Source organism: Triticum aestivum, chromosome 3A, assembly GCF_018294505.1.
Source record: "Triticum aestivum cultivar Chinese Spring chromosome 3A, IWGSC CS RefSeq v2.1, whole genome shotgun sequence".
NCBI lineage: Eukaryota > Viridiplantae > Streptophyta > Magnoliopsida > Poales > Poaceae > Triticum > Triticum aestivum.
Window position 1 is genome coordinate 222,095,282 of NC_057800.1, and position 13,462 is coordinate 222,108,743.

A 13,462-nucleotide genomic window follows, 5' to 3' on the forward strand; every position below is an offset into this window, starting at 1 on the left:
TAAATAATTCATCCAGATTTTGTTTAGATTTGGTTTTATGTTTTTAATTAGTGTTTGTGCCAAGTAGAACCTTTGGGAAGACTTGGGGGAAGTCTTTGCGATCTTGCTGTAAAAAACAGAAACTTCAGCGCTCACGAGATTAGCTACCATTTTTACTGGAGAGTGCGATTAGGTTGATTCTTTTTGCAGATGATTAATAGACAAATTCCTCACATCCACCAATTTATTTCAAAAAATTTGGGGTTACAGAAGTATTTGAAACCTATAGATTACTACAGACTGTTCTATTTTTGACAGATTCTGTTTTTTGTGTGTTGTTTGCTTATTTTGATGAATCTATGGCTAGTATTGGGGGTTATGAACCATAGAGAAGTTGGAATACAGTAGGTTTAACACCAATATACATAAATAATGAGTTCATTAAAGTACCTTGAATTGGTGGTTTGTTTTCTTATACTAACGGAGCTCATGAGATTTTCTTTTGAGTTTTCTGTTGTGAAGTTTTCAAGTTTTGGGTAAAGATTTGATGGATTTTGGAATAAGGAGTGGTAAGAGCCTAAGCTTGGGGATGCCCAAGGCACCACAAGGTAAAATTCAAGGACAACCAAAAGCCTAAGCTTGGGGATGCCTCGGAAGGCATCCCCTCTTTCGTCTTCGTCCATCGGTAACTTTACTTGATGCTATATTTTTATTCACCACATGATATGTGTTTTGCTTGGAGCGTCTTGTATGATTTGAGTCTTTGATTTTTATTTTACCACAATCATCCTTGCTCTACACACCTTTTTTAGAGACACACATGAATCGGAATTTATTAGAATACTCTATGTGCTTCACTTATATCTTTTGAGCTAGATAATTTTGCTCTAGTGCTTCACTTATATCTTTTTAGAGCACGGTGGTGGTTTTATTTTATAGAAATCATTGATCTATCATGATTCACTTATATTATTTTGAGAGTATTTTAGAACAACATGGTAATTTTCTTTGGCTATAAAATTAGTCCTAATATGATAGGCATCCAAGATGGGTATAATAAAAACTATCATAAAAAATGCATTGAATACTATGAGAAGTTTGATACTTGATGATTGTTTTGAGATATGAAGATGGTGATATTAGAGTCATGCTAGTTGAGTAGTTGTGAATTTGATAAATACTCGTTCTAAAGTTTGTGATTCCCGTAGCATGCACGTATGGTGAACCGTTATATGATGAAGTCGGAGCATGATTTATTTATTGATTGTCTTCCTTATGAGTGGCGGTCGAGGACGAGCGATGGTATTTTCCTACCAATCTATCCCCCTAGGAGCATGCGTGTAGTAATTTGTTTCGATAACTAATAGATTTTTGCAATAAGTATGTGAGTTCTTATGACTAATGTTGAGTCCATGGATTATACGCACTCTCACCCTTCCACCAATGCTAGCCTCTCTAGTACCGCGCAACTTTCGCCGGTACCATACACCCACCATATACCTTCCTCAAAACAGCCACCATGCCTACCTATTATGGCATTTCCATAGCCATTCTGAGATATATTTCCATGCAACTTACCATCGTTCCGTTTGTTATGACATGTTACATCATTGTCATATTGCTTTGCATGATCATGTAGTTGACATCGTATTTGTGGCAAATCCACCGTTCATAATTCTTTCTTACATTTTACTCTTGATTCATTGCACATCCCGGCACCGCCGGAGGCATTCACATAGAGTCATATTTTGTTCTAGTATCGAGTTGTAATTTTTGAGTTGTAAGTAAATAAAAGTGTGACGATCATCATTATTAGAGCATTGTCCCAAGTGAAGAAAGGATGATGGAGACTATGATTCCCCAACAAGTCGGGATGAGACTCCGGACGAAAAAAAGAGAAAAAAAGAGGCCATAAAAAAAGAAGGCCCAATTAAAAAAAATGAGAGAAAAAGAGAGAAGGGACAATGTTTCTATCCTTTTACCACACTTGTGCTTCAAAGTAGCACTATGATCTTCATGATAGAGAGTGTCCTATGTTGTCACTTTCATATACTAGTGGGAATTTTACATTATAGAACTTGGCTTGTATATTCCAATGATGGGCTTCCTCAAAATGACCTAGGTCTTCATGAGCAAGCGAGTTGGATGCACACCCACTTAGTTCTTTTGTTGAGCTTTCATACACTTATAGCTCTAGTGCATCCTTTGCATGTCAATCCCTACTCACTCACATTGATATCCATTGATGGGCATCTCCATAGCCCGTTGATACTCCTAGTTGATGTGAGACTATCTTCTCCTTTTTGTCTTCTCCACAACCACCATTCTATCCCACTAATAGTGCTATGTCCATGGCTCATGCTCATATATTGTGTGAAGATTGAAAAAGTTTGAGAACATCAAAAGTATGAAACAATTGCTTGGCTTGTCATCGGGGTTGTGCATGATTTAAATACTTTGTGTGGTGAAGATAGAGCATAGCCAGACTATATGATTTTGTAGGGATAACTTTCTTTTGCCATGTTATTTTGAGAAGACATGATTGCTTTGTTAGTATGCTTGAAGTATTTTTTATGTCAATATTAAACTTTTGTCTTGAATCTTTCGGATCTGAACATTCATGCCACAATAAAGAAAATTACATTGAGAATTATGCTAGGTAGCATTCCACATCAAAAATTCTGTTTTTATCATTTACCTACTCGAGGACGAGCATGAATTAAGCTTGGGGATGCTTGATACGTCTCCAACGTATCTATAATTTTTGATTGTTCCATGCTACCATATTATCTGTTTTGGATGTTTAATGCGCTTTCATATACCTTTTTATATTTTTTTGGGACTAACCTATTAACCAAAGGCCCAGTGCAAATTGCTGTTTTTTTTTGCCTATTTCAGTGTTTCGCAGAAAAGGAATATCAAACGGAATGAAACCTTCGGAAGAGTTATTTTTGGAACAAACGTGATCCAGGAGATTTGGAGTGGACGTCAAGAAAGAAGCGAGGAGGCCACGAGGGAGGAGGGCGCGCCTAGGGGGTAGGCGCGCCCCCACTCTCGTGGGCCCCTCGTAGCTCCACCGACGTACTTCTTCCTCTTATATATACCCATATACCCCGAAAACATCCAGGAGCACCATGAAACCCTATTTCCACCGCCACAACCTTCTGTACCCATGAGATCGCATCTTGGGGCCTTTTCCGGCGCTCCGCCGGAGGGGGAATCGATCACGGAGGGCTTCTACCTCAACACCATAGCCTTTCCAATGATGTGTGAGTAGTTTACCACAGACCTTCGGGTCCATAGTTATTAGCTAGATGGCTTCTTCTTTCTCTTTGGATTCAATACAAAGTTCTCCTCAACTCTCTTGGAGATCTATTTGATGTAATTCTTTTGCGGTGTGTTTGTCGAGATATGATGAATTGTGGGTTTATGATCAAGATTATCTATGAACAATATTTGTTTCTTCTCTGAAATCTTTTATGCATGATTTAATATATTTGCAAGTCTCTTCAAATTATCAGCTTGGTTTGGCCTACTAGATTGATCTTTATTGCAATGGGAGAAGTGCTTAGCTTTGGGTTCAATCTTGCGGTGTCCTTTCCCAGTGACAGCAGGGGCAGCAAGGCACGTATTTTATTGTTGCCATCGAGGATAAAAAGATGGGGTTTATATCATATTGCTTGATTTTACCCCTCTACATCATGTCATGTTGCCTAATGCGTTACTCTGTTCTTATGAACTTAATACTCTAGATGCATGCTGGATAGCGGTCGATGTGTGGAGTAATAGTAGTAGATGTAGAATCATTTCGGTCTACTTGTCGTGGAGGTGATGCCTATATACATGATCATGCCTAGATATTCTCATAATTATTCGCTTTTCTATCAATTGCTCGACAGTAATTTGTTCACCCACCGTAGAATTTGCTATCTTGAGAGAAGTCACTAGTGAAACCTATGGCCCCCGGGTCTATCTTCCATTATATTATTTTCCTACCAACTTGCTATTTCTATTACCGTTTATTTTGCAATCTTTATTTTCCAATCTATATCATAAAAATACCAAAAATATTTATCTTATTATCTCTATCAGATCTCACTTTCGCAAGTGACCGTGAAGGGATTGACAACCCCTTTATCGCGTTGGTTGCGAGGTTCTTGTTTGTTTGTGCAGGTACTAGGCGACTTGCGTGTTACCTCCTACTGGATTGATACCTTGGTTCTCAAAAAATGAGGGAAATACTTACACTACTTTGCTGCATCACCCTTTCCTCTTCAAGGGAAAATCAACGCATGCTCAAGAGGTAGCATGCCCAGAGAAATTATGCTACTACTGAAAAAGAATTTTTAGCAGTTGTATTTGCTTGTGATAAGTTCAGGCCTTATATTGTTGATTCTCAAGTAACTGTTCACGCTGATCATGGTGCTATTAAATATCTTATGGAAAAGAAAGATGCTAAACCTAGACTTATTAGATGGGTTCTCCTACTACAAGAATTTGATTTGCATATTATTGATAGAAAAGGAGCTGAGAACCCCGTTGTAGAAAACTTTTCTAGGTTAGAGAATGTTCTTGATGACCCACTACCTATAGATCATAGCTTTCCTGATGAACAATTAACTGTCATAAATGATTCTCGTACTGCTCCATGGTATGCTGATTATGCCAATTACATTGTTGCTAAATTTATACCACCTAGTTTCAGATATCAGCAAAAGAAAAAGTTTTTCTATGATTTAAGACATTACTTCCGGGATGACCCACACCTATATAAAGAAGGAGCAGATGGTGTTATTAGACATTGTGTACCTGAGCATGAACAGGAGCAGATCTTACGCAAGTGTCACTCCGAGGCTTACGGAGGACACCATGCTGGAGATAGAACTGCACATAAGGTATTTCAATCCGGTTTTTATTGGCCTACTCTCTTCAAGGATGCCCGTAAGTTTGTCTTGTCTTGTGATGAATGTCAAAGAATTGGTAATATTAGTAGACGTCAAGAAATGCCTATGAATTATTCACTTGTTATTGAACCATTTGATGTTTGAGGCTTTGATTATATGGGACCGTTTCCTTCCTCTAATGGGTATACACATATTTTAGTTGCTGTTGATTACACTACTAAGTGGGTAGAAGCTATTCCAACTAGTAGTTCTGATCATAACACCTCCATTAAGATGCTTAAAGAAGTTATTTTTCCGAGGTTTGGAGTCCCTGGATACTTAATGACTGATGGTGGTTCACATTTTATTCACGGTGCTTTTCGTAAAATGCTTGCTAAGTATGATGTTAATCATAGAATTGCATCCCCATATCACCCACAGTCTAGTGGTCAAGTAGAACTGAGAGATAGAGAGCTTAAATTAATTTTGCAAAAGACTGTTAATAGATCTAGAAAGAATTGGTCCAAGAAACTTGATGATGCATTATGGGCCTATAGAACTGCATAGAAAAATCCTATGGGTATGTCTCCATATAAGATGGTTTATGGTAAAGCATGTCACTTACCTCTCGAACTAGAACATAAGGCATATTGGGCCATTAAAGAGCTCAACTATGACTTCAAACTTGCCGGTGAGAAGAGACTATTTGACATTAGCGCACTTGATGAGTGGAGAACCCAGGCCTATGAGAATGCCAAACTGTTTAAGGAAAAAGTTAAAAGATGGCATGACAAAAGGATACAAAAACGTGAGTTTAATGTAGGTGACTATGTATTGTTATACAACTCTTATTTAAGATTTTTTTGCAGGAAAACTCCTCTTTAAATGGGAAGGTCCTTACGTTATCAAGGAGGTCTATCATTCTGGTGCCATAAAAATCAATAACTTCGAAGGCACAAATCCCAGGGTGGTGAACGGTCAAAGAATCAAACATTATATCGCAGGTAATCCTATAAATGTTGAAACTAATGTTATTGAAACCGTAACCCTGGAGGAGTATATAAGGGACACCCTCCAGAACGTTTCAGCCTCCAAAAAGGAAGAGGTATGTGGTACGGTAAGTAACCGACTCCAAAGCAGTTCTAATAGCAATTTTCTCTATTTGGAATATTTAAGAAAATAGGAAAATAAGAAGCAGTCCAGAAAGGACACGAGGCGTCCACGAGGGTGGAGGGCGCGCCCCTGCCTCGCAGGCACCTCGTGTGCCCTTCAGACTCCATTTTCTTGCACGATACTTCTTTTGGTCGGTAAAAATTCATTATATAATCTCCTGAAGGTTTTGAGCATCGTACCACACCATTATCCTCTGTTTTTGTTTCGAGCTGTTTTCTACTAGAGTTGTCAAGGCTAGGCATCATGTCATCCCCCTCCTCGAACAATGAGGGCAATGATGCTTGGCTAATGTAGATAGAGCTAAAGAGAGAAGAACCCGAGGAGATCAACAAGGATGATGGGATCAAGAAGGCCACGGAGGATCAAGCTCTGGCAGCAGGAGAAGAAGACATCCTTCAACCTCATTACAATCTTCTTACCCCTACCAAAATTGAAGCTTTCAAGATGATTGAAATAGTTCGGGTGCAGAACAAGTATCTAACTCGTGAAAATATTCTGTTGCAAGAGCATATCATCGCATTCAAGGGCATTATTCGTAAGTTGGAGCATCTCCTGCGCTCGATGCTGGACGACAAGCCAACATCATCAACAATCACTTCTTCACCACCAAAGGAGAACTGAGTATCGGGTATGGGCACTCCCCTTGGCAACTGCCAAGCTTGGGGGAGTGCCCCGGTATCGTAACACCATCACACTTTTATCTTTATCGTTTTTCTTAGTTCGATCTTTTTGGTAATATCTTGACCTAGTAGAATAAAGTTTTAGTATGATTCAGTTTTGAGTTTTTCTTTCTGATCCTTCTATGTAATCAAGTCCGTGAGCTATATATAATAAAGATTAGTTTTGAGTCAAGGGCTTGGTTATGTTGCTATGATCTTGAGGGAATAAAAGTAAGAATAAAAAGAAATAAAGAGATCATATTGATTTTATGGAGAGTAATGACTTCACATATAAAGAGTATGATGAATAAAAGTTGTTGAGAGTTGGCAAACATAGTTCTGGTCATCGTTGCAATTAATAGGAAGTAATAAAGAAAGAGAGGTTTTCACAAATAAATATACTATCTTGGACATCTTTTATGATTGTGAGCACTCATTAAAATATGACATGCTAAAAATTTGATGTTGGACAAGGAAGACAACGTAATGGGTTATGCTTTCTTACATCCGAAATAAATTATATTGTCATGGATCATCCAACATGTTGAGCTTGCCTTTCCCCCTCATGCTAGCCAAATTCTTTGCACCAAGTAGAGATACTACTTGTGCTTCCAAATATCCTTAAACCCAGTTTTGCCATGAGAGTGCACCATATCTACCTATGGATTGAGTAAGATCCTTCAAGTAAGATGTCATTGTTGCAAGCAATAAAAATTGCTCTATAAATATGCATGATTTATTAGTGTGGAGAAAATAAGCTTTATATGATCTTGTGATGTGGAAGAAATAAAAGCGAGATACTGCATAATAAAGGTCCATATCACAAGTGGCAATATAAAGTGACGTTCTTTTGCATTAAGATTTTGTGCATCCAACCATAAAAACACATGACAACCTTTGCTTCCCTCTGTGAAGGGCCTATATTTTATTTTTGTCTTATGTTTTATGCAAGAGTCGTGGTGATCTTCACCTCTCCTTTTTATACTTTATCCTTTGGCAAGCACTGTGTGTTGGAAAGATCCTGATATATATAGCTAATTGGATGTGGGTTTTCAGAAATTATTATTGTTGACATTACCCTTGAGGTAAAAGGTTGGGAGGCAAAACTATAAGCCCCTATCTTTCTCTGTGTCCGATTAAAACTTCATACTCATCAGTATTGCGTGAGTGTTTGCAATTGTGAAAGACTAAATGATAGTTGAGTATGTGGACTTGCTGAAAAGCTCTTATATTGACTCTTTCCGATGTTATGATAAATTGCAATTGCTTCAATGACTGAGATTATAGTTTGTTAGTTTTCAATGAAGTTTACGATTCATACTTGACATTGTGAATAAATTGTTACTTTAGCATAAAAAATCATATGAAAATATATATATATATATATATATGTTGCTATTATAAGAATGATCATGATGCCCTCATGTCCGTATTTTATTTTATCGACACCTCTATCTCTAAACATGTGGACATATTTTTCGATATTGGCTTCCGCTTGAGGACAAGCGGGGCCTAAGCTTGGGGTAATTGATACGTCCATTTTACATCATTCTTTTATATTGATATTTATTGCATTATGGGATGTTATTACACATTATGTCACAATACTTATGCCTATTCTCTCTTATTTTACAAGGTTTACACGAAGAGGGAGAATGCCGGCAGCTGGAATTCTTGGATGGAAAAGGAGCAAATATTAGAGACCTATTCCACACAACTCCGAAAGTCCTGAAACTCCAAGGAACTCAGTATTAGAATATATAAAAAATATTGGGCGAAGAAAGCACTAGAGGGGGGCCACCCACCATCCACGAGGGTGGGGGCGTGCCCTACCCCCTGGGCGCGCCCCCTGTCTCGTGGGCCCCCTGGCAGGCCTCTGGTGCCCATCTTTGGCTATATGAAGTCTTTTGCCCTGGAAAAAATCATAAGCAAGCTTTTGGAACGAAGCGCCGCCTCCACGAGGCGGAACCTTGGCGGAACCAATCTAGGGCTCCAGCGGAGCTGTTCTGCCGGGGAAACATCCCTTCGGGAGGGGGAAATCATCACCATCGTCATCACCATCGATCCTCTCATCAGAAGGGGATCAATCTCCATCAACATCTTCACCAGCACCATCTCATCTCAAACCCTAGTTTATCTCTTGTATCAAATCTTTGTCTCAAAACCTCAGATTGGTACATGTGGGTTACTAGTAGTGTTGATTACTCCTTGTAGTTGATGCTAGTTGGTTTATTTGGTGGAAGATGATATGTTCAGATCCTTTATGCATATTAATACCCCTCTGATTACGAACATGAATATGATTTGTGAGTAGTTACGTTTGTTCCTGAGGACATGGGAGAAGTCTTGCTATAAGTAGTCATGTGAATTTGGTATTCGTTCGATATTTTGATGAGATGTATGTTGTCTCTCCTCTGGTGGTGTCATGTGAATGTCGACTACATGACACTTCACCATTGTTTGGGCCTAGGGGAAGGCATTGGGAAGTAATAAGTAGATGATGGATTGCTAGAGTGACAGAAGCTTAAACCCTAGTTTATGCGTTGCTTCGTAAGGGGCTGATTTGGATCCATATGTTTCATGCTATGGTTAGGTTTACCTTAATACTTATTTTGTAGTTGCGGATGCTTGCATGAGGGGTTAATCATAAGTGGGATGCTTGTCCAAGTAAGGGCAGTATCCAAGAACCGGTCCACCCACATATCAAATTATCAAAGTACCGAACGTGAATCACATGAGCATGATGAAAACTAGCTTGACGATAATTCCCATGTGTCCTCAGGAGCGTTTTCCTTTATATAAGAGTTTGTCCAGGCTTGTCCTTTGCTACAAAAAGGATTGGGCCATCTTGCTGCACCTTATTTACTTTTATTACTTGTTACCCATTACAAATTACGTTATCACAAAACTATCTCTTACCGATAATTTTAGTGCTTGCAGAGAATACCTTACTGAAACTGCTTGTCATTTCCTTCTGCTCCTCATTGGGTTCGACACTCTTACTTATCGAAAGGACTATGATAGATCCCCTATACTTGTGGGTCATCAGCGCTCGCCGCGAGGCGCCTCACCCTGCAAGAATTCGTCGGCCTACACATCCACGCGTACGAGCAAATCATGTACATAGGTATCTACAAGGCCGGTGAGGACTCTATGACGTTGGCCTTCCTCAACCGGCTGGAAGCCTTGGATGCCTTTGCTGAGAAGCACCTTGACCTCGCCAAAAAATTCGTCGCTCCTTAGCCATCGATCGGTGGCCCGGCGCACTAAGTTGAGGAGGAGGAGACCGTACGTTGATGGATGCATATTTCTTCTTGCCTCTTGTAACCACCACTGCGATCGCATCATCGTGGCCTTAATTCTTATTGTGCTATTGCATTCTCATTCCAGTCAATTCGACTTGTGCGATCCCTTTTCTTAATTATATGCATCACTGTAACTAGTACTCCATCTGTCAATTTATAAGTTGTGCTTACCTTTTCCATCAACTTCGTGCAACGCACATGCATCTTGCTAGAAACACTAGAACATGGCGGACCGCATGTGACCAAATCGACGATGCGCCAACCTAGCTACTACGTACCCTGCTTATCTGGCGGAAATAGCCCCGCCCTAGTGTTTCCAATCATTATTTCTATCTATCGATCGTTGGCAGGGCACAACATCGTACGAACAAAAACGGAAAGATCTTGTTTTGGGTGATTTATCTTTTTTCCAGCCAACGTAGTATGAATAATATGATGTGGGGGGCACCCATGAAGCTTAGTGGCTTGGTTGCATGGCTATGAAAGGTTCGAGAAAAATAAATAGATAATGTGTTTAGAGTGCACTCCACTAAATAGATATACTTTGTTTCCACTGCAATGCACGGGCCGGCACATCTATACCCCTATATAGTGTGTGAATAACTTTGAAAGTTGGTCGTTGGATGAAGCTAATCTGACGGTACAAAGATGGAAAATCCGAGCACTACTGGCCGTTGGATATCATCTACATTCCACCAGATTCTGCCACATGTAGAATCTAGAAGACCCCATGGTTGAACTTAAGCATAATGCACAAACCTCAAAACACAAGCACTTCTCCTTTGTTCTAGAATCTTCCATATCTTAAGTGCCCAAACTTCTTTTTAAATGAATTGTCACTATTAGTTTTTACTTTATTCTTTACAATGCACAATTTCATGAATCTTAAAATAGATTTTTTTATAAAACTAATTGATTTTGAACTAGATGAACTATAAGAATTAAACGAACATCTACATCATGCATATATGACTCGAAGCTTACATGCTATAGTGTGTTATTTATTCATAATTTGGTTACCAAATCTCATGCGTGCAATGCACGTGTACCTTACTAGTTGGTAGTAGTAAGAAACAAATTCTGGGTTTGGCACGAGCTCATACTGCGGGAGCACCACAAGGCCTGTCGTAGGAGTTACATTTCCCTCTCGGGGCCCACGGGACCGAGCTTCAGTGTCTTAATGCAACGGCCTATGAGTCAATGACACACGGACCTTAAATGTGGCTGGCCCACATGTCATTCTCATGGTGGTGGCGTGGTTCGGGACTCACTTGTTCGAGATGAACCGGCCGATGGTGGCGTGGTCGTGGCGAGGGTGCCACAGCTGGGCGTCGGGGCATTACGAGGCGTAGATGGCCACACCGGCGGGTACTACCTATAGTACAGAAGTACTCCAGCTAAGGATTGATGCCCGGGACGAAATGTGTCACAGCCGCTGGATGAAAATTCGATGGTGCGGGAGTACGGATCGGAGCATAGGAGCGGAGCAGGCAAACCGCGTCCAATCGAGTGTGGCTGTGGTAGAAAGTTGATGGTCACCGCAGTTTAGCTGGCCTGCATGTCATGCACACAAAGGCAGAGAAGCGGCGGGGCCGAGAGGGATGAGGCGCACGTCGGGGGACGTCGTGCCATGGGTTGGAGCGGTGTCGTGGGAATCGCGTGTGGATGTGGCAGTGGTAGAAACAAGAAACGTGATGGTCGTCGTGGTTCAACTTCCATGGACAAGCTGTCATGTCTGCTGACACATGCATTGCATACTGCTCACTGCAAGGAGCAGTAGTGGAGAAAACTTGTTCCAAAGACACCATTTTCTGATAAAATTTTCGAGATATCATTAGTTTTTACACATGGTATTACTCCTGCAAGGGTCAATCACAACAGGTGTTCTATAAAAAAAATACATCTTGATGTTCCCTACAATGCACGAGCATCTTGCTAGTTATAGAAGAAGCCCACACGGGCATCTTGCCGCAGGGCGTGCCACCGACCCAAACTCAATTTTTTTAGATGCTTAGGTGCATCGGATGCCGTGCCACGCTACAAAACATAAACAAAACAGCTCCAATTTTCTTAAACCTGTTATTGATGCCGCTTGGAGCTACATCGGTATTTCCCCAAAGAGGAAGGGATGATGCAGCACAACGGCGGTAGGTATTTCCCTCAGATATGAAACCAAGATTATCGAACCAGTAGGAGAACCAAGCAACACAACGTAAACAGCCCCTGCACACAGATAACAAATCCTCGCAACCCGACGTGTTAAAGGGGTTGTCAATCTCTTTCGGGTAACGGTGCCAGAAATTGGTGCGTGATGGGAGAAAGTTGTAGTAGATTGAATAAATAGATCACAAATAAAATAAAGTGCAGCAAAGTATTTTTGGATTTTTGGATTAATAGATCTGAAAATAAAAGCAAACAAAAGTAGATCGCAAAGGCAAATAATATGAGAAAGAGACCCGGGGGGCCGTAGGTTTCACTAGTGGCTTCTCTCGAGAAAAATAGCAAACGGTGGGTGAACAAATTACTGTTGGGCAATTGATAGAACTTCAAATACTCATGACAATATCCAGGCAATGATCATTACATAGGCATCACATCCAAGATTAGTAGACCGACTCCTGCCTGCATCTACTACTATTACTCCACACATCGATCGCTATCCAGCATGCATCTAGTGTATTAAGTTCATGGAGAAACGAAGTAATGCAGTAAGAACGATGACATGATTTAGACAAGATCTACCTATGTAGAGATAGACCCCATCATTTTATCCTTAGTAGCAATGATACATACGTGTCGGTTCCCCTTCGGTCACTGGATCAAGCACCGTAAGATCGAACCCACTACAAAGCACCTCTTCCCATTGCAAGATAAATAGATCAAGTTGGCCAAATAAAAGCCAAATATCGGAGAGTAAATATGAGGCTATAAGAAATCATGCATAAAAGAGATCAAATAAACTCAAATACTTTCATGGATATAAAAAGATAGATCTGATCATAAACTCAAAGTTCATCAATCCCAACAAACACACCGCAAAATAGTTACATCATAAGGATCTACAAGAGACCATTGTATTGAGAATCAAGAGAGAGAGAGAGAGATGAAGCCATCTAGCTACTAACTACGGACCCGAAGGTCTACAAAGAACTACTCACGCATCATCGGAGAGGCACCAATGGAGATAGTGAACCCCATCCGAGATGGTGTCTAGATTGGATCTGGTGGTTCTGGACTCTGCGGTGGCTGGATCAATATTTCGTCGACTCCCCTAGGGTTTTGGGAATATTGGGATATTTATAGAGAAAAGAGGTGGTCCAGGGGGCACCCGAGGTGGGCACAACCCACCAGGGCGTGCCTGGGCCTCCTGGAGCGCCCTGGTGGGTTGTGCCCCCCTCGGGGCACCCCCAGGCGTAGTCAGGGCCCGTTGTGTTCCTTTTGGCCCATAAAAATTCTTTGTAAA